The following is a 22,998-nucleotide window of genomic DNA, read 5'->3' as shown; positions in this document are numbered from 1 at the left end:
AACAATAGCGCTAAAATGTCAAATTGCAATAGCGCTAAAGTGCGGGCAAAAGTGCCAAAGCGCGATCTCTGTGTCAAGCTAAACAGTTAAAAAGTTAGTTTTGTAAAAATAAAAAAATGTTGTTGTTTGTTGGATTCACGTTGGGTTCACCAAATAATGCTCTGCAAAATGGGACAAGGTTAGACTAAAACCCGTGGTCGTATAACACACAAAAACAAAGAAAAAAAGGCAAACGTTAGTGTTAATCAACCAAAAATTAGTCTAAGCAGGCATACCAAAAGAGAAACTAAAAAAAAAGTAAAGCATTTAACTATGAATATAAATGCAAGAAGACATCTCCAAATGCCTTCTACCATGCTCTTAGCTCCTTCTCCCTTGTTCCTCTCCTCTCCAAGTTCCAAATTAGTGTATCTCTTAGCAACTTTTTGCACTATGGATGCTTATGGAGGTTCAAGATTGTAGATGATTATGAAAAGTATGCAAATGCAAGCTTAATAACCAAATAAGGATGAGTTATCTAAATGCTATTTTTTAATTTTAACCAAAAGAGTGAATATGAGTAAGATATGCTAAATGCTCTCTAAAATTCTCTATAACTCAGATGCATACAAGTTTTCAGGATCTAGATTATGAAGAAATGTAGCAATGGATGGTTGAGATTGAGTAATCTCAACAAGGGTCAGGATTGAATGATATTCAATCCATGTGATGGCTTTCAACCCAATCCCAGGATGACAAGTGTCAATATGAGATAGGTTGAGAGGAGAGGGAATAAGCATTAAATGCTTGATATGACCTGAAGGTTAACTTGGGAGTTAAGGTCAAGATTGAATTGAGTGAATAAATTCTTTATTCAAAGAATAAAGCTTTTATTAAATGGATAAACTCTTGTGCAAAGGTAAAAAGGGATAACCATGGTCAAAGCAATAAATGCTTGAGAAGACACATGAGTCATATGAGGGTTGAGTTAGGGGTTAACCATAAATGGTCATGTAAGAGCCATAAGTGATTTAGAAGACTTTAGAGGTTAATTTGTTGAACACACAAAGCATTTAATGCTTTTCAAAGACTTTGAAGTCTTTGAGAAGTGACTCCAAGTTGCTTAGGAATGTGATTATAATTAAGGGATAGATTAGGTTAATTAGGAAGGGTTTAGAAGAATCTAGAAGGGGGTTTAGGAGTGCACGAGGATTTGGTGAATGAGGGAAAATAGGATTTTAATTAAAATAAAATTAATTTATTTCAACTTGTGGTTGCAACTTGCATTTGTGGGAAAATGCAAGTGGGGGGGGATTTATGATGTAAATAAATGTTTTATTTAATTTATTCAAAAGAGAAAAGAGGATTAAATTGTATAAATAGAATTTATTCATTTAATTAATTATGAATTTGGTTTAATGAATTAATTAAAATAAATTAAATAATTTATTTAATTAATAGGAGAATGTTTGAAGATGAATTAATTAAATATTAATTTAATTAACTGATGGCTAGTGGGTGTAGCATAGGAATTCAGGAATCATCACAAACAAGATAAACGTAATAGCTCAATCACAAAAACTCATTGCAATGATCTATCCTAAACAACACTCAATAGAGACATGAAATAAAAACATTCAAAAAAGATTATGCAAACCAGATGTTCCCTTCATGCGGCTCCATTGTTCTTCTTTCTTCTCCAAATAGCCTTTGTTTGTGGATCTCACCTTCAAGTGCATAAACCTAATTGTGAAAGCAAGATTGACATTGACACAAGAATACTCGAAGCGTGATTTGACAAAGTGATTAGAAATTCAATAGTCTGATTAGGGATCAAGAATCAAGGGATTTGATTGAAGAAATTCATCCAATTTATAGATAAATTGGAGAAATGATCAAATTAGCATGATAATGATTCGAATGGAAATTCAAATCAAGAATAGCAAAATTATGACATGTTTATGACAAATTGCTATGCAAAGATTTATGACAATTTATGACAAATTTCTATGCAAGGATTTATGACAATTTATGACAAATTTCTATGTCATTTCCATGAATTTAGGAGAGAAATGGGAAGAAATTGAAATTAGGAATTAGAAAATTAGGAAATTAGAAAAATTAAGAATTTAGGAAAAAGATGAAATTGATGAAAATTAGAAATTAGGTAAATTAATTAATAATTTATCATTTATTAATTAATTCACAAAGAGGAATAATTAGCCAATTAAATGAACATTTAATTGTGATAAGAAAACTTAGGATAAATAAATAATTTATTAATCCTAGAGAGAGAAATGACAAACAAGGTTAAATGATTAAATCACGAAACCATAGAAGATGAATTAGGTCTTGATGAAAGATAATTAATTCGATTTGATTCTGATTAACAAAGGACCAATGTGATAAATGATTTGATTGATAAATGCGCCAATTGACGAGGAACAATGACTAATTGATCCAAAGTGACATAATTGAGACAAACAATGATCGATGACAAAATAGATTGCAAAATGACAATATTGAAAATGACCACGATTGATGACAAATCGATCACAAAATGACAAGATCGAACATGACAACGACCGATGACAAATCAATCGTTAAATGACAAGATTGAAAATGATAAGGATTGATGATAAAATAGATTGCAAAACGACAGGATTGAAAATGACCACAATTGATGAAAAATCGATCGCAAAATGACAAGATTGAACATGACAATGATTGATGACAAATCAATCGCCAGATGACAAGATTGATAAGAGGACAATGATTGATGACAAATCAATCACCAGATTGACAGGAGGACAAAACCCTAATTAGGATTGACGATGTCCAGAATAATGACAAATGAGCACGCACATTGATGCGATAGGATAAGATCGATTAAAATCATGACTGGATATTGTTGTCGACAAGACCAAATTCGAGAGCGAGATGATTGAAGAATGTAGACGAATGACTCGATGTTTGCAAATGATAAAAATCAAGTGCGAAACATAGGAGAAATGTTAATGCGACACAAAAGCCTAAAATGAGGCAATGCGCAAATGTTAAAGTATGACTCCGCAAGCGTTGACCATTTTTAGGTGTCTACATTTTGCCCCTCTTTGAGACAATGCGATTGTAAGCGTTGTTTCAAAGAACAATAATGAAAATGCCCCAGACAATAATAATGACATATGCATGCTCGCTCGAGGAATTGGCCGGAAACATGTAGAGAAGAGGCCAATTGATCGATAAGAATGATAGGATCGAATGGACTGACAATCGGATACTGGATGCATGAAGGACAAGCAATTGAAGATGAAAAAGACCATGACCAACATAAGATGGAGAGGGTGCACGTCCATCTATGCACTGACAAAGATCTATAAATGGGACCAAAAGAGGGAAAATTGCTCATTTGCACTAGACAAAGAGGAGGATTTGTTGCTCTGGACAAGGACATTTACAGATAGATGGTGAACATTCCAATGGCGGATCACCTCGGGGAACATGTACGCACATTCAGATGACCGGACGATGCAGGAGCAGTAGTATGGATCTCAAAAACCCATGTTTTCAATTTCATGAATTTTAATTGCTTGCAGGACATTGCGGGGCCCACAGGGGATGCAGAAAAAGGACTCCTGCGCTTGTGTAGGGTGAATCCTGCACTTGTGTGGGGTCTTCTGTGCTTGTGTAGGGAGACACAAGCATAGGTTACCTGACACAGGCACAGGTTACCTTACACAGGCGCAATTTTGCAATGGTGACTCAATTTTGGGCCAAAATAGCATGCAAATGACCCAGAAAAGGGGAATAAGGGTAGGATAGGTCAGATTAGATGAAAAACACCCTGAGTTGGACATGAAAATGAGGAAATGCAACCCGTAGGAGCAAATCCTAAAATTGACAAAATATACCCCAATTGTGATGCAGAGTCGACAGTATTCGTTGATCACATGAGAGAACTGACCAGATTGCTTCATGCTACGACATAGACTCAGGAGCATAGAGAGAGATACCTTAGCAGGACTTGGGATATACTATGTCACATTCATGCCCAAGATTAGGGCAAACATAGGACTGCTTACCGCACTGGCAGAGCGATGGCATTCAGAGACTTCCTCATTCCATCTGGCGACTGGAGAGGCGACGGTGACACTGGAGGATGTATGGCGCATCCTCCGCATTCCGATTCATGGAGAGATGATAGAGTATGACCTAGTGACAGGGAGAGATGCATTGTGCAGATTGTTTGAGTGCGACGTAGATGATCTGGATATCGTCGAGAGAGAGATTGGCTGGGAGACTATGGCATCGGAGTATGATCGACGATACGTGGTGATAGCCGTGGTGATAGCATGCCTACTGGCAGGAGACAGACAAGGACATGGATTCCCTATTGGATGGGGAAGAGTGCTAGAGTGGATGGTGATAGAGGGGACAGTGTACGCATGGGGACCATGTGTACTGGCTATGCTATATTTTCAGCTGCATCAAATAGCATATCAGGGAGTTCAGACATTGAGCTGTGGAGTTACACTGCTATAGGTATGGGCATTTGAGCACATAGTGATATGTCGACTGATTACAGATAGATAGGTAGTACCACATCGACCATATGTGTATTACTATGGTGGAGCACTGAGACAGGGTCCATTTGGATACATATTGTACTGATGACATGAGTTAGACCGACTGAGAGAGTTCATATGGAGGCCATATCGTGATTGCCCGGGATGGTCAGATGACAGTGATGAGTTACCGTATTGTAGATAGGAGAGATACTTGATTGGGCGACCAGTGAATCGCCAGAGAGTGACTGAGTTGTACCTACCAGAGAGAGTCAGATGATAGTTTGGAGAGAGGCAGGATGTACCTAGGAGGACTGCACACTTTGCCCGATCTCACAGAGAGACGAGTCAGTGGGGGAGTATGATTCAGCCACACACAGCATATGCGGACTTCTCATAGCTGCAACAGAGATAGTGGGAGTGGAGATCAGATGTGGAGGACACGGGGATGACATATGAGTATGATAGATGGTTTGCACAATGATGACTAGTGCCATTGACAGATCCAGATATTCCAGTACCGAGGCGACAGGAGGACTTCCCACTCACAGGAGAGGAGGAGGGAGATGATGAGGATGAGGAGGATGAGGGTGGGGATGAGGATGATGGGGATGATGAGGATGAAGATGAGGATGGGGATGAAAAGGATGGAGATGAGGATGGGGATGACGAGGATGAGCCAGATTCAGGCAAGCATGAGGCATTGCAGGATATACCCATAGAGCCAGAGACAGCTAGGATAGAGGAGATGGAGATGTGTAGGGCTACCATAGCGAGTCAGTAGGATCACATTGCCACTTTAGAGAGATAGCAGGATCAGTTCAGAGCAGAGATAGCCAAACTCACAGTAGCTCGAGATGCAGTGATTGCTCAGGCACAGCGAGAGGAACAGAGAGTCACTGAGTATATTGGGTTGATTCAGGATGCTAGTGTACGGGAGCTAGGACAAATGTTGGTAGAGATTGGAGAGGAGATACGCCATTGTAGAACACTATATGAGAGTGCAATTCCACCAGAGCAGAGAGAACCTTCATATCAGGCACGATCGAGGACAGAGAGCAGGGCACGCTCTCGGAGGTCATTGAGCAGCATGGGGGTGAGTGGACCGATGAGACCACCACAGCCAGGACCAGGAGGGACATCATCCACAAGACCTTGCAAGGATGAGGAGGACTGAGGGAGCACCTAGTGACAGAGGCACATGCTCCTTAGACAGACAGTAGACATTATGTAGTTTGACATTTTGTAGTCAGCCTGCGGGCCATACTTAGGACAGACAGTCCAATTTTGTACTCTGATAGTATTGTGATATATGATATGATATGCATCGATATGATGGGATGCAATGAATTATGTGATTTTCCATTTATGGATGACTTATGCATTGTTTATGTACCATTGTGGAGCATGTATGGATGTATTTTTGTTTATGTGTTTTTGATGCATTGAAAACATGAAATGGATAAAATGCTTGATATGGTGCTCAATGTAATGCTTGATATAATGCAAATGTACTAACCAAATGGATGCAGGATGCAGCATATGTGTGCAGGGGAATCAGAGCACTAGACCAAACTGACTATCCGAACTGACGGAAGAAATGTTAGTAAGAAGAAAATGAGACGGAGGACAGTTAAAGATGAAGAAAAACTTGCTTTCAGTAATGCACTTTGTAGGTGAGAACCTTTATTTTTATGTAGAAAAGTGGATGCGTAGCATCATGGCATTGAAGGCCAGAGCTGAAATGCAACCCTTTTTGCAAAAGACAGACACATCACAGACAAACAACAATCACAAAAAAAGAAAAGGGACCATGATCCATCCCGGTCACTCTAAATCACTCAGTGACATCATCGAGCAACATAGGAACATGACCGAAGCCAAAGATAAATCAATAAAAAGATAAGATGCACAAATTCCAACAAATCAAACAAACATCTTGATCTTCATTGTCAAAAGTTGAAAGTGTTGATAGGACGATCATGCTATCTGGTTTCAGGACATGCGGTACCCCGTCTAAGATAGGACACAGTCTTGTTTCGAGTATACCACATCCTGTATAAGACCCATGATAGTAGAGACAAGGACAAATGATTTTGAGGGTGACGTTCGATTGATATGACAATTGTGATTAGTTTGAATGTCTGGTTTGATGGAAAGAGTTCATTTGTTCATGCATGAGCACAATGTGTGATTGCGTGTCGTTGGAGGGATGCTCAGTGATTTGTCTTATTCACAAAAAGAGATCCTTTATTGACAAAATGCATGTTTTTGGATTTTAATGTTTTGAAATGTTTTTGTGTTCCCTTTTTCAGGACTTTTTAAAATGTTTAGGGATTTTCATTTTTCAATTTTTTAGATATTTTTTTTTAGGACATTTTTCAATTTTTTTTGAGATTTTTTCAGGATATTATGGGATTTTTTTGGATTATTTCAAGACGTTATTCAAATTTTTATGAGATTGTTTCAGGACATTTTTAAATGTTTTTTGAGATTTTTTCAGGACATTTTTAAATGTGAACGTTCCAGTGATCAATCATGACAAGGGAAAACCCACCCAATGCGCATTTGAAGGACATGCATAGACCGGGACCAAAACATATGGACAAGAAACTGGGGTATGCAAGACAATGATGTTGACCAATAACAGACCTGGAATAGGACATTGGGTCAAGACAAAGATAGATGTGAGAAACTAGCCGAGAAAAAGCATAGCTTAGAGGTCATGATAGATGATGGAGCAACAATCTCATGTTACACATGGCGCCTGTTTGCCAGGTTTTCACCAAGGTACTTGCCCAAAAGCACCTGTTTGCCAGGTTTTCACTAGAGGGCAAATCATTTTTCTTTGCTCTTTTTGCTATTTTTCTTTTTTCTCTTTTTTTTTTTTCATTTTTTTGAATTTTTCATTTTTTTGATTTTTTTGTATTTTTTCAGGATCATATTTGAAGAAGTACTGATAGAAAATTATGCCCAGTACTTGCGAAGATGCATGCTATTTATAGGATCAGACAAAGGTTCACCTTCCGGGGTAGCAAGCTGATATGCCCCTGAGCCATATGCTGCAGTTACTATGAAAGGACCAACCCAATTAGGTTCAAACTTACCTTTGATGATGTCAGTAGACTGGGCATTCTTAGGGTTTGCCTTTAAAACCGGGTCTCCCACTTCGAAGTGTCGCCCTTTGACCTTCTTATTATAAGAGCGACAGAGACAATTTTGATATGCTTGCAAATGTGTCAGAGCTGTCTGACGTTTCTCATCTAACATCTCAAGCTGATGTAGCCGAGAGACTCTGTGTGTCTCGTCATCAATCAGATTTTGCAAGGAAACACGCAAGGAAGGAATCTCCACCTCCAAAGGTAAAATAGCTTCCGCACCATACACCAAGGAATAAGGTGTTGCGCCAGTAGGTGTGCGGAAAGAAGTGCGATAGGCCCATAGTGCTGGATTCAACTGTACATGCCAATCTCAACCAGCATCATTGACAACCTTTTTCAGGATCTTGATAATGGTTTTATTTGATGCTTCGGCTTGACCATTCCCCTATGGATAGTATGGACTGGAGAAACGGTGTTGGATATGAAACTTTTGGCAGAGTTCTTTAACATCTTTATTCTTGAAGGGATGACCATTATCTGTGACTATGGCAAGGGGAACCCCATACCGGCATATGATATAATTCAGAAAGAATTTTGAAATTTGGACACCCGTGATATAGGTCATGGGGATAGCCTCAATCCATTTTGTAAAATACTCTGTGGCTGTAATGATGAACTTGTGTCCATTTGCAGATGTCGGGTGAATCTTGCCAATAAGATCCAATCCCCATTGAGAAAAAGGCCACGGAGATATGACAGAATGAAGCTCTTGGGCTGGTGCATGAATGTAGTTTCCATGAATCTGACATTTGTAGCACTTCTTAACAAAATCATGAACATCTTTTTCCAGAGTGGGCCAATAATACCCAGCACGAATCAACTTTTTAGCTAAGCTTAGACCATTGAAATGGCCCCCACATATACCATCGTGAACCTCGTGTAAAGTCATTTGTGCTTCATCAGAATCCAAACACCTGAGGAGGGTATGGCCAAAGGAACGACGGTAAAGGGTGTCAGCGATGATGACATATTTGGTTGTCTGTTGGATAAAGGCTCGGCATTGGTTAGCGGAAAGGTTGGGTGGTAAGGTTTGGGATTTCAAATATTGATATACGTCATTGTACCATGGGGAGTTGGGACCAACAAGAACGCACATCACATCTGTTGTCGAAATGTCAAAAGATGGAACCAGCAATTGTTCAACTAAAAATTCACATTTATCCATATTGTTTGGCATATTTAACATGGAGGCAATCGTAGCCATTGCATCTGCCGACTTGTTTTGCATTCTTGGAACTTGACTGAAATGGATAGCCGTGAATTTGGTCTTGAAGAAATCTACCATATGCTTATAGGGAATAAGCTTTTCATCTTTTGTTTCATAGTCATCATTCACTTGTCGGATGACTAATTGAGAATCTCCATAGACTTGCAAATGCGTGATGTTCTAGTGGACCGCTACTCGGAGTCCTGTAACCAGTGCTTCATACTCTGAAATGTTATTGGTACAGTGGAAAGTTATTCTGTAGGACTTTGGAATAGCGTCACCTTGAGGGGTGACAAACAAGATGCCTGCTCCGGACCCGAACTTAGTATGGGACCCATCAAAGTATAACTTCCATTCATTAGAAGATGTGAGAGCGAAGACTGACTCATCTAGAAAATCAGTCAACATGGGATGATCATCAAAAATAGGAGCCTCTGCAAGTTGATCTGCTATGACTTGTCCTTTTATCGCCTTTCGCTCCATATACTCAATGTCAAATTCACTAAGAATCATGACCCATTTTGCTAGGCGACCCGTCAAAGCTGCTCGGCTAAGCAAATATTTTAAGGGATCAATTTTTGCAACCAACAATGTTCGATGGCTCAGCATATAATGTCAGAATTTCTGCGTTGCAAATACCACTGCTAAGCATGCCCTTTCAATAGTTGAATAATTTAGCTCATAGCCTACCAGTGTCCGGCTGATATAGTAAATGGCTCGCTCTTTGTCGTTCTCATCTTGTTGGGCCAAGAGAACTCCTAATGCCATTTCAGTTGTAGAAATATACAATAAAAATGGCTTTCCATCTATCGGAGGCATTAGAATAGGTGGCGATAGCAAATATTCTTTAAGAGCTTGAAAGGCTGATTGACATTGCTCAGTCCATTTGAAAGTGACACCTTTATGCAATAGATGCTGGAATGGATGACATTTGTCGGCCAACTGAGCTATGAAGTAGCGGATTGACTGGAGCTTTCCTTGCAGACTTCTTAATTGCCGGAGGTTTGAAGGTGGAGGCATATCCATTATTGCTTTGACTTTGGCAGGGTCAACCTCAATGCCTCGGTGAGAAACAATGTATCCTAGTAACTTGCCAGCTGTGACACCAAAGACACACTTCTTTGGATTGAGCCTGAGTTTGTAGGTCTCCATTCGGTCAAAGATCGGGCCCAGGATGGCCAGATGACTATCTCTAGTGACAGATTTGCATAACAAGTCATCAACATAGTCCTCCATCAAAGTGTGCATGAAATCATGAAAAATTGTCGTCATTTCTCTTGATATGTTGCGCTTGCATTTTTAAGACCGAAGGGCATCACATTCCAATAGTAGGTGCCCCAAGCACAGGTGAATGCTGTCTTATGCTGATCTTCAGGAGAAATGCGAATTTGGTTATAGCCGAAGAAACCATCCTTTAATGAAAGCATCTCATATCTAGCCGTCATGTCCACTATGATGTCTATGTTTGGCAATGGAAAATCATATTTAGGGCATGCTTTATTGAGATCCCTAAAATCTGTGCAGATTCTGATGCCCCCAGTTACTTTGCTAACTGGTACTAAATTTGAGATCCAGTCTGCATAATCAATGGGTCTGATGAAGCCCACATCTAGTAATTTTTTTAGTTCCACTTTGACCAAAAGAGCCACCTGGGGATGCATTTTCCTTAGTTTCTGTTTGACAGGCTTGGCATCAGCTTTTAGTGGCAAATGATGAAGAACCAATTCTGGATCGAGGCTAGGCATATCTGCATAGGACCATGCAAAGCTGATCTTCTTCTCAAGAAAGAAATTGACAAAATCTATTTTTTCCTGTTGTGATAGAGAAGCAGCAAAATGAATGACCTTAGGATTTTCAGGTGTACCCAAATTGATTTCCTTGGTCATTTCCACAAGCAATGTTGATTTGTCCTGACTTGATAGGGGTATGTCCACTCTTCCACCTTTGGGCGCCTCAGAGAGGTTTTCACCCGCAGGTACGTCTTTTATTTTGACTTTTGTATGATCAGAGAGTGCCTTACGGTTTTCACCCAAAGATCTATTCTTTTGATTTTTTACTATTTCTTTTCTTTTTTCATTTTGATGACTGTAAGAGGGAGTTGACTCCCCAAAATTTGCTATCGAATCCAGGTCAATAGCAAATCCTGCCTTATGATCACCTTGTGGTATGCCTTCCCGTAATCCAAGGAATTCTGCAATTGCTTCGTCATTTTGAAAACAGTCCAATGTGAGCGGTTCTTGTTGGTCATATTGGATAAGCTGGGGATAGATGAGGGGCATGTCATCATCGGTTGTAAGGAGAGAAAGGGCTGATATGGTAAAGATATGAACATTGGTGGTATCACTATCCGAACTGCTTGTATCAGATTCAGAGCTTGGATCCCAGAATGACTCTATCCAAGCATGAGGACAGGTTTTAGGAAGAGGAGTTATTTCATGTTTGTCTTCCATAGGCAAATTATCAGGGTCAATGAAAATATTGTCGAGGGCATAGGAGCTAGAAGAAAAAGAACTCCACTCCCATTCATTGGAATCAGTCTCGGGTCGGGTATCCTCAGGTGTTATTTCATCGTCAGAATCACGCCCTTTTCGACACGTGGGCACTTTGGTAGATGTGGATCCAATTCGCAATGATACAAAACCTAACCCTAAAGTTGGAGGTCGCCTCTTGGGTATGACTGGTTCTAGCCTTCCATTGTTGTTCAGGCCTAAGCCATTGCAACCATCATATCCTTTCTTTTGCAGCATAGTAAATCCTTTGCCATATCGTTCCACTGGCAATCTGACAGGTGGGGTCTCAGTTGGATCTTTATAAAGCCAATCTATGACATCATCATCTACAGTTTCTTTGTCAAGTTCACCCCATCTTGTAAATGTAGTGGGAGGCTGATATTGAATAATGACCTTAGGTTCTTTTTGCAATAAATGCGGTTTGCCATATGATTTTGGAGATATTGGTAAATTCCCGATGAGGAATGTTTGATCCATAGAATATTCTCCGCATCCTTGGTCCTGTATCTTCAATTTCCCTTTGACAACATCTAATAATTCATTAGGATCCACATAGCTATGTGATTTGGCCTCTCTATTAACTGGGACTTGCTACTGAGGGGTACCCTTTAGAGTAGCACAAAATTGAAATGGATTAGGATCTTCTGGAATTGTTATCTCAGTTCCATTGTAAGGATATTTTAAACATTGATGATAGGTGGATGGAACTGCTTTCATTGCATGGATCCATGGATGGCCAAGGATCATATTATAAGGGAGATCAAGGTCGAGGACTTGTAGGGAAGTGTTTTCTGTCATTGGACTAACTCTGATAGGCAATGTAATTATCCCTTTGGATGGGCGCTCAGCATCATCATATGCTTTGATTGTTATTCTTTTAGAAGCATCAATGTCATTTTCTGTATATCCAAGGCCAATAACCACTCTCAAAGTACAAATATTAAGACCTGCTCTGGCATCTATCAAGACTAGTCGGATTTTGCAGTTATGAACAAAGACTTCAAGGTGTAAAGGATCATTGTGAGGGAGCTTATCAGGTGAGATATCATTGTCAGAAAATGCGACATTTTGGGAAACAGCTAAATGTCCAATCCGGGCTTAAAATTGGTCAACATCAATATCTGTCGGGACAGTGGACTCAATTAAAGCTTTATCCAAGACTGCACGATGCATGGGAGACATTTTCAATAACTCAAGGATTGATATTTGTGCAGGTGTCTTTCCTAGATGATCCAAAAGATTATACTAACTTGCAGAAGTTGGCTTGGGAGGAGCTGCAGGAGCTCCTTTCAGGACTATTTTGGATCGACGAGTGGTGACTGTGCAAGAAGGATCTTGTCCCTTTATTCTCAGGGTAGAAACATACTCATTTGACGCATGAAGACAATTAATGACATTGTTATAACCAGTGTTTCCATAATTTGCTGTTTGGGCAGAGTTGGAAGAAGATGCCTTCCCCTTATCATGATCAAGCAAAGGAGTTTTGAAAATGGTGTGATCAGTGTTAGAGGTCGCATGGGGTGGGTCTACCTCAATTACTCCTTGCTCTAATAAATCTTGAATCATATGTTTCAATTGAAAACATGATGCAGTTTTATGTCCTTTGGACCGATGATACTCACAGTACACATTATCATTCCACCAATGCGGTTTTACCGCTGGTTCTACCTTGATATCTGGTAGCTTAATAAATTTTGCTTGAATCAATTGTCTCGTTACTGATTCAATAGGCTCTCCCAATGGTGTAAATTGTCGAGGAGGCCCATCCCGTGATCAGAAGGGTTTGCACTGCTGGTTTTGTTGTTGGCCTTGCTGTTGATTATATTGTTGAGTATGCTATTGTTGAGCATGTTGTTGGTATTGCGGCTATTGAGTAACATTGGTCATTGGTGCTTGATTTTGTTCCATAGTTGACATATTAGGAACACTCAGTTTCTTGATCGTGAATGGGGGTTGATTTGCATTCACCGCTCTTGCATCAACAACTCCATCATTAGTGACATTCTTGTTCTTATACCAAAATTTGTTTCTATCCCCCGAATAATTGGTGTTGTCACTGTCTTTATTGAGCTTGATAATTCCTTTAGCTACAAGAGCCGTTTCGATACTCATTCCTTTCTTAAAGAGTTTCTCTATAGTACTAGGACTTTTCAATTTTAGCTCATACATCATTTCTGGGACCAAATTCTAGATAAACAGATTCACTTATTGTTCTTTGGGTATATCGAGAGAAGAACAACTATAAAAGCTTCACCATCATTGCAAGAAAGTCACTAATGATTCCCCTTGCTTTTGCTTGGTGTTGCATAAGTCTGACATAGTCACATCACTGTCGATGTTGAATGCGAAATGAGATAAAAACTTTTGAGCCAATTCTGACCAAGTTTTTATATTCCTTGGCAGATGTGAATACCAATCCATAGCTTGTCCCGTGAGACTTCGTGCAAATAAGCGCATTAAATAGGTGTCCTCATAACTTACCTCAGTACATGCCACGAAAAATGCTTGAATGTGATCTTTTGGATTGCCATTCCCTTTATATTTCTCAAAATTAGGTGCCTCAAAATGCTTAGGGAATGGAGGCATGTATACACTCTTGTCAAATGGATTAGGACATAAATCTTGATCTGTATACAACTTCTTTGTTCCTTTAGTTTCTAATGCGTCAACTTTTCGTTGCAACTTCTCAAGTTGTTGTGCAATTGTATCATAATTTAGAGGTCCATCATTAATCCCAGTTGGTATCCTTTGTCGATACATCGCATTTTCGATCGGTTGTTGATACTCTGAAATGGCCGTTTTTGGTGTCTCCGGCATATAAAGTTCTTGGTACATCGCTTGTTGTTGCGGTTGTGCTATGCCTTGATACCGACCTTGTTGTTGTGCTTCTTGGAGCCTAGGTTGATATTGCAATTGTGTAGGTTGTTGATATTGCACAGGCGCCAATTGCGGTTGTGAAGTAGGATAGCTTGTTTGCCTTGGCACATATTGTGGCACATGTTGGTGTTGAGGCTGACGGATCAGAATTTGTTGACTTTGTGCCAATTGTTGTCGTGGTGTATATCCCATCATTTGTAAAAAACTTTGTTTAGATTCTTTTCGTTGCTTCTCCTTAGGATGGGGTATAGCACTTGCATTAACTTGCTGTGTTGTTTGTCCAATCCATTGTGATGGTTGCAAGTTTGCATTAACTTGTAATGGTGCCGAAAGCACTGCAATTTGTTGTTGAATGCGAAATTGTTGTTGTTGCATATTACTTGTTTGCACATTCAATTGTACCTTTTGTATATTACTCATTTGTTGCAACAATTGTTGTTGGTGCAAACCACTATCTATAGCTCTTTGTGTTGCCATTATCGAAGGATTTGTCGCAATAGTGTTCGGCAAAGATATTGAACTTAACGGGACATAAGAACTTTGTTGCATCATGGAATTATTTTGGACATTGGTGACATTAGGCATTCCAGTTGTGAAGCTTTCCTGCATCTTAGATTTTGATCCAACTTTATGCATGTAGGGAACCACTTCTTGTTGAGAGACAGCTGTGAATATTGGTGTGGTCTTCATTTGATCTTGTGTTATAGGTGTTGTATTGAATAGTGGATTATTTATTGTCTCAAATGGTGACTTCTAAGGAATAGTCACTATCAATGCCTTTGAAGCTCATTTACTCATCAATGTAGGTTGAGTTGCTTGTTGTGCATTTTCTTCATTTGGATGCGGGGAAAAACTTAACAACTCACCACTTTGTTGTTCTTGCGCATTGATTTGTTCACTTGAAGAGGTCACATTACTCATCATGTTAAGATACTTTTGTGGAAACATCTTAAAGACCTTGTTCAAGAACTTATCCATCTTTTTTGTTATCTTTGGATCTTGAAGGAACATGTCAACATCATCAGAAGTATCAGAATCAGATGAAGAATCTGGTTGGACATTTGGATTCATTTCTTGGTGGATGCCTTGATCTGAACCAAATCCTTGTGAAAGGGTTTGTTCTTCATATAATGTTTGAGTTTGAATGTCATGTTGCAAGTTTGGTTGATTCCAATTGAAAGGTGCACTTCCTCTAGGAGTAGGTGGAACAATCCCATGTCCTAGTTTCATAGGTACAAACACTAGTTCATATAATGGAGGTGGTCCAAGTTGAACCGTTCCATATGGTGGTAAAGATGTATTTGATGAACCTTCAATTTGCACTGTTTGACTAGTTTGAAACTGCGAATTTGCTATGTTGTCCATGGGTTGATACATTGGTTCACCCATCTTTTTAGATTTTGATCTTGTCTCAACAGGCATGTCACTTATGCAAATGCAATGTTTTTGGAATTTTCAAAGATAATATATGCTATGCAACTAAATGCAAACTATGTTTTTGGTTGTTTTTGAAGATTTTGACAATCTTTTGAAATGCAAATCGAAGAGAGGGACCCTTAGGAAATTGGAATGATATCTAGACCTCAAAGGACAAAAGGACTTAAGTGACAAAAGGACAAAATGACAAAGTTTCCCCTATATGCTTGGATACTAAGCTAGGTTTGACGAAATGACATGGATGACAAAAGGACAAAAGGTTTGATAAGGTCTAGATCTCCTAACAATGACTTAGGGTTGCATCAAAGATTTGGATTACTCAAGTATGACAAAACCTAGTTTTGGCACTATATGCAAAGGGACAATTACTATGCAAATGACCCTAATATGATATGATAATGACCTAAGCTTAATGAAGAGACCTAGGGTAAGCAATGTAAATGTATGACAATGATATGACTTTAATGCAAGAGGACATATGCAAATGGATGACTCTTATTGATATGCAAAGGAGTACGACTTAGGTGAAACCTAACCTTGGTACTTGACAATGAACTTTGCAAAATGCAACCTAGGATGAACCTAAATGTAAGTGACATGCTTGTTGAGATAAGATTTTGAACAATGTTTGCTGACCATGTTTGAAGATGAGTTTTGAATCTTGATAAACTTTTGTTGGATGAATGTCTCTTGTGTTTAATCTTATGTTGGATCAATTTGTTTTTCTTTTTGAAATGGGATGCAATTCAACTTTTGACAAGCAAAGAATACAAGATATTGCAACTTAGACTCAAGACAATCATGCTCATTTCCACATTTCTTATGGTAGGCAAAGACATTAGGTACTTGAGAGGTAGACCCATTATGGGATTCAAGGAGAATACATATATGCTTGACCCCACGGGCTCCCCTCCACGACACTCACTTCTCAGGGCAGCCAAGCATCGGTCCCCATGGAAGTCTCCCCATGGCGAACTTAGTATCTCTTCCAAGTATCCAAACTTGTCCTTCTCAAGCAACTAGAAGGGTTTTTGGCCTCTAAAAACAAGGTGTTTAGTAAGGATTTCTGTTAGGTGTTACTCCTTGATGTCACGCAAGCATGATTGAGACATTAAGCCCATCAAGATACCAAACAAATGTAGTCGCACAAGCATGATTTAGACCAAGAGGCCCTACTTAGATGTTGATATGAGAAAGAGTTCAAGGGTCATCACTTCCCAAGTAACTACAATTCCCACGTAACACTTCCTTCAAAGCTTTCGCTCATCAGGTATTTTTTTATAGTGAGTTAGAATGCCAAGGAATTCTAGCCGTACTCACTTTGGGTTGTTCCCTTCTCACGATTATCACTTTCTTGCAAAAGAAAAGTGGTTGGGAAGGCAGGCCCTCTAAAGGAGACACACAATCAAAGACAAAAGCATGGTATAGAAGATTTGGATTTCTGATCACCCTAAAAGGATGAGAGCATACTCTCCTACTCCAATGTCATACTCAACAATCAAAGAAAAAACATGTTCATTCCAACCTATTAGAAATCATTAGGTGCCTAAAACATTTAAAGACAAACACCAAGTTTAGTTGTTTCTCCAAGGCAACCTACAAAACCCAAGTTAGAAGTTTGATTTGTTGTCTTTGACTATCGATTCTGCATAACACATGTTAGTAGTTTGATTTTTTATCTTTTCCATGCGTATGCCAAGATTCTGCACAGATAATTAGTACCAAAATCCAAAGCACAGAAAACAGAATGCAAAAACTAAACAAATTTCAAGTAAAACACTGCATTTTTACCCCTGTTCTGGACTTTACACAGGCGCAGAACTCAGGACACAGGCATAGAATGCAGGACACAAGTGCAAAATGTCTTCAACATAGGCGTAGAATGCTCAACACAGGCGCAGGTTGCTCAACACAAGCGCAGAAGTCTCCAGAAAACCCTGCACGACCCTGTTTTTGGGTTTTTTGGCTTGCAAATCAACTTGAAAGCACTCAAAAACACCATAAAGAGGTTAGATGGTTAGTGTTCACGCCGGGTTCACCAATTAATGTAGCATATGAATTCGGGAATCATCACAAACAAGATAAATGTAATAGCTCAATCACAAAAACTCATTGCAATGATCTATCCTAAACAACACTCAATAGAGACATGAAATAAAAACATTCAAAAAAGATTATGCAAACCAGATGTTCCCTTCATGCGGCTCCATTGTTCTTCTTTCTTCTCCAAATAGCCTTTGTTTGTGGATCTCACCTTCAAGTGCATAAACCTAATTGTGAAAGCAAGATTGACATTGACACAAGAATACTCGAAGCGTGATTTGACAAAGTGATTAGAAATTCAATAGTCTGATTAGGGATCAAGAATCAAGGGATTTGATTGAAGAAATTCATCCAATTTATAGATAAATTGGAGAAATGATCAAATTAGCATGATAATGATTCGAATGGAAATTCAAATCAAGAATAGCAAAATTATGACATGTTTATGACAAATTGCTATGCAAAGATTTATGACAATTTATGACAAATTTCTATGCAAGGATTTATGACAATTTATGACAAATTTCTATGTCATTTCCATGAATTTAGGAGAGAAATGGGAAGAAATTGAAATTAGGAATTAGAAAATTAGGAAATTAGAAAAATTAAGAATTTAGGAAAAAGATGAAATTGATGAAAATTAGAAATTAGGTAAATTAATTAATAATTTATCATTTATTAATTAATTCACAAAGAGGAATAATTAGCCAATTAAATGAACATTTAATTGTGATAAGAAAACTTAGGATAAATAAATAATTTATTAATCCTAGAGAGAGAAATGACAAACAAGGTTAAATGATTAAATCATGAAACCCTAGAAGATGAATTAGGTCTTGATGAAAGATAATTAATTCGATTTGATTCTGATTAACAAAGGACCAATGTGATAAATGATTTGATTGATAAATGTGCCAATTGACGAGGAACAATGACTAATTGATCCAAATTGACATAATTAAGACAAACAACAATCGATGACAAAATAGATTGCAAAATGACAATATTGAAAATGACCACGATTGATGACAAATCGATCGCAAAATGACAAGATCGAACATGAAAACGACCGATGACAAATCGATCGTTAAACGACAAGATTGAAAATGATAAGGATTGATGATAAAATAGATTGCAAAACGACAGGATTGAAAATGACCACGACTGATGACAAATCGATTGCAAAATGACAAGATTGAACATGACAACGATTGATGACAAATCAATCGCCAGATGACAAGATTGATAAGAGGACAATGATTGATGACAAATCAATCACCAGATTGATAGGAGGACAAAACCCTAATTAGGATTGACGATGTCCAGAATAATGACAAATGAGCACGCACATTGATGCGATAGGATAAGATCGATTAAAATCATGACTGGATATTGTTGTCGACAAGACCAAATTTGAGAGCGAGACGATTGAAGAATGTAGACGAATGACTCGATGTTTGCAAATGATAAAAATCAAGTGCGAAACATAGGAGAAATGTTAATGCGACACAAAAGCCTAAAATGAGGCAATGCGCAAATGTTAAAGTATGACTCCGCAAGCGTTGACCATTTTTAGGTGTCTACAGTGGGTTTTTTAATCAAATAAATACCAAATATTCATTTAATTAAAATGGACAGATTTATGTGACTACACAAGTCATCATTAATGATCACATACTTTAATGATTTTAACTTCAAGGCCCTCTTTTGATTATCAGTCATATTGTCTGGACACTTCATATGCTTAAGATAATACACAACATTTGTGTACCATATTGTGTGCTCGATACTCAAACTGGCTTCCTCAAGCCCCACTTCATTTACTTGAAATTCTTCAAAATATGCTCCTACCATGAGTTTAGCTAATCCCTAACCCTTAATGACTTGTGAAATCTTGAGCTCAATATTAAACTCCTGAATTTGATCGATCCATTTGCACCTTTTTCCTGTTACTTCCGTTTGTCTGAAAATATCTTTCACTGCTGCATTAGGAACATAAGCTATGATCTCTGCCCCTACCAGGTATGGTCTGAAGTGTTTTACCGCTCTTACCAGATCATAGGCCTGTTTCTCATTTATATCATATTTGATCTCAGATGGGCTCAATGATTTGCTCAAGTATGCAATGGGTTGCTCAAAACCATTTTGGTTCTTCTGTAGTAATACTGTTGCTACCATGTGACAAGAGGCAAAAGAGAAGATCAGAAATAGTTTGCTAAAATCTGGTGATATTAGAATTGGTGCCTCATATATTTCCCTTTTGATTACTACAAAGGAATCCAATGCTTCTTCATCCCAACCTATCTTGGCTCCCTTCTTCAATATTTGCACTATAGGCTTTACAATGTCTACAAAGTTTAGGATAAATCTCCTGACAAAGTTGATTTGTCCCAGGAATGACTGAATGGCTTTAACGGTTTTTGGAATGGGGACTTCATTGATTGCAGTCACTCTTTTAGGATCAATTTTTACTCCCTCCTTGGATACTATGTGCCCTAGGATATTTCCTTCCTCAACTCCAAAATGAAATTTCTTTGTATTAAGAGAGATCCCATATTCTAAAGCCTTTTTGAATATTTTTTCAAGGTGATTGCAGTGGTCTTCAACCCTTTTTGAATAAGTGGTTAGAACATCCTGATATACCACCATTATCACATCTATTAGCTCTACAAATTCTACATCCATTGCTCTTTGGAAAGTTTCTCCAACATTAGTTAGGCCAAATGGCATCCTTGCATACACATACGTACCCTATGGTGTTGTAAAGGTTGTTTTGTATTTCTCAGCCTCCCTAAATTTTACTTGGTTGTAACCTGAGAATCCATCCATCATAGATAATAGTTCACATCCAGTTACCTTTTACAATATGATACCCATATTTGGTAGTGGGTAGTTATCTTTTAAAGATGATATATTCAAGTTCCTGAAGTCTACATAGAGTCTTATATCTCCATTCTTTTTTTTGACAGGCACTAGCTTTGAAACCCAAGTGAAATACCTACAAGGTTTGATTATCCCTATATCTTTCATTTTTATTATTTCTTCTTTCATCTTAGGTAGCAAGGTTATATTTATAGGTCTCTATTTTTTTCTGTATGGCTTGGCATCAGGTTTAAGGGGTATTTCATGCTGGAAAAGATCTTCTCTATAGGCTTTGAGGTCATCATATGACCATGCAAAAACGTGCCTATACTTTCTAAGAAATATTATCAGTTGTTGCTTCATTTTAGGAGTTAATTTCTTTCCAACAAACACATGCCTTGGCGACTCCTCGTTTCCCAAGTTAACTTGTTCAACACCACTTTCTCTAGGTGCAGTCACTTTAGTTTCTATTATGTCCCATGCATTTAAATTTCTTTCTAATTCAACCAAACCTCTTGGTATTTTGTTTGATTTTAGTTGTATGATTTCCTATCCAAACAAGGTTTCTTTCCCATCAGTCTCTTCCACAAAGTCATTAAAGTTAATAGCCTATGCCTGATAATGATCCACAAACTACAAGAAATTTAGTAGGTGAGCATCATCTTGAAAAATTTGTTAGTTGTATAGGTTATCGATGATAGAAGGTCTACCTTTTATCTCTACTTCTGATAACCCATTCAATGTCATGTCATTTTCCTTTAGTGCAATATTCACTAGAAAGTCGGCCATTATATTTTTTGACCTATCAACCCAATTTATTTGAAAGGCATCAAAAAATTTGATAGTGTCCCATACTCCATTCATATATTGCTTCAACTTGATATGTTTAGAGGCATATTTTTCCTTAATTTGGGACACTATCAATTCTGAGTCCTCAAATACACTAAGGATTTTAATCCCACGCTTAACTGCTAGGTTCAGTCCTATGGTTAGAGCCTCATACTTAGCAATATTGTTGGTACATTCAAATATCAACTTGAAAGAATACTTAAATGTTTCTCCACTTGGTGAAATGAATAGAATCCCAACTCCACTTCCTTCCTTACTACACAAGCCATCAAAGTACATGTGCCACACTTGATCATTTCTTTCTTTGATGCAAGACTCAATTGGAGAAAAATCTTCAGTCTTTGGCTTCTTCAATTATACTTTAAAATTATCCATGTCTGACTGAATAAAACATATTGGCTTAGGCATTTCCACATCCTCAGTGATATATGAGGAACGAAGCTCTCTTTCAATTCTCACTTCATGTCCATTCATGGGTATGGTTGCATATGAAAAATCCAATTGGATATGTCCCCCTATTAGGTTTGACCACTGTCTGGATAATAACATTCCATAATTTGGAGGGACATCCACCACTGTGATGTCTGTCTTGTAGGATGCTTCAGGGCATGCTACTAGCTTGAACTCTACATCTTTCATAACACCCACTACTGGAATAGATCTATTATCCATAGCGTAACACGTGCCAAATGTTGTACCCACCCCCATTCCAAGCTCTTTCATGACTCCTATAGGCATAACATTTATTGTTGCTCCTGAATCAATCATGCAGTTTTTAATCATCTTATTATTGATCATTAGAGTCAGGTAAAAGGGATCTACTTGGCAAGGATTTTTTGTTATTGTCGACCCCAAATAAATGGTTGGAGTTAGATCATGTTCAACATTATTGTCTTGATCCCCCTACTTGTGTTCTTTCACTTTATCTCCTGAGACATCTGTGATCATACTTAGAGTCTTCTCTCTGTATTCTAGGAACTTCATCATCTCAAGCAATGACACAAAGACCTTCATTTGTGTCAAAGCATTGACAATGTCAAACGATGCGGCAATGGATATTGGGGAAGTAGCTATCATATTCTCCCTCTCTCTCTTTTGCATTTTTTTTAGTTGAACCTCTTTCTCTTTGGTTTTGCCTTGGTCCTTATCTTGGATATTACTCATTCTATTTTTTGGTTTAGATATTTTATTGACTTCTTTCATGAACATTCCAGAGGGATTTCCCTACTCGGAGTTTATGGTTCTATTTCTAAGAGCATAGGTTCTTTTGGCTTGTTCCACTATAGCCGTTGTGATTCTTTCCATTTCTTCTTTTTTGTTTGGGCTACAAAGTCTTATATTTCTCTAGGACTTAATGTATGATTTGTGAGACAATTTTTAAACCTACCCCCTTTGGTAAATCTGTCAGTTACTATTTCTTATGAGATCTACTAAATGTTTATATTATAAACCACTTGAATGAATTTAACCCTAACCTTAAGGGACCATTCAAGGAAGAACTACAAGGA

Source organism: Cryptomeria japonica, chromosome 2, assembly GCF_030272615.1.
Source record: "Cryptomeria japonica chromosome 2, Sugi_1.0, whole genome shotgun sequence".
Taxonomy (NCBI): Eukaryota; Viridiplantae; Streptophyta; class Pinopsida; order Cupressales; family Cupressaceae; genus Cryptomeria; species Cryptomeria japonica.
This window is presented reverse-complemented; position numbering follows the sequence as displayed.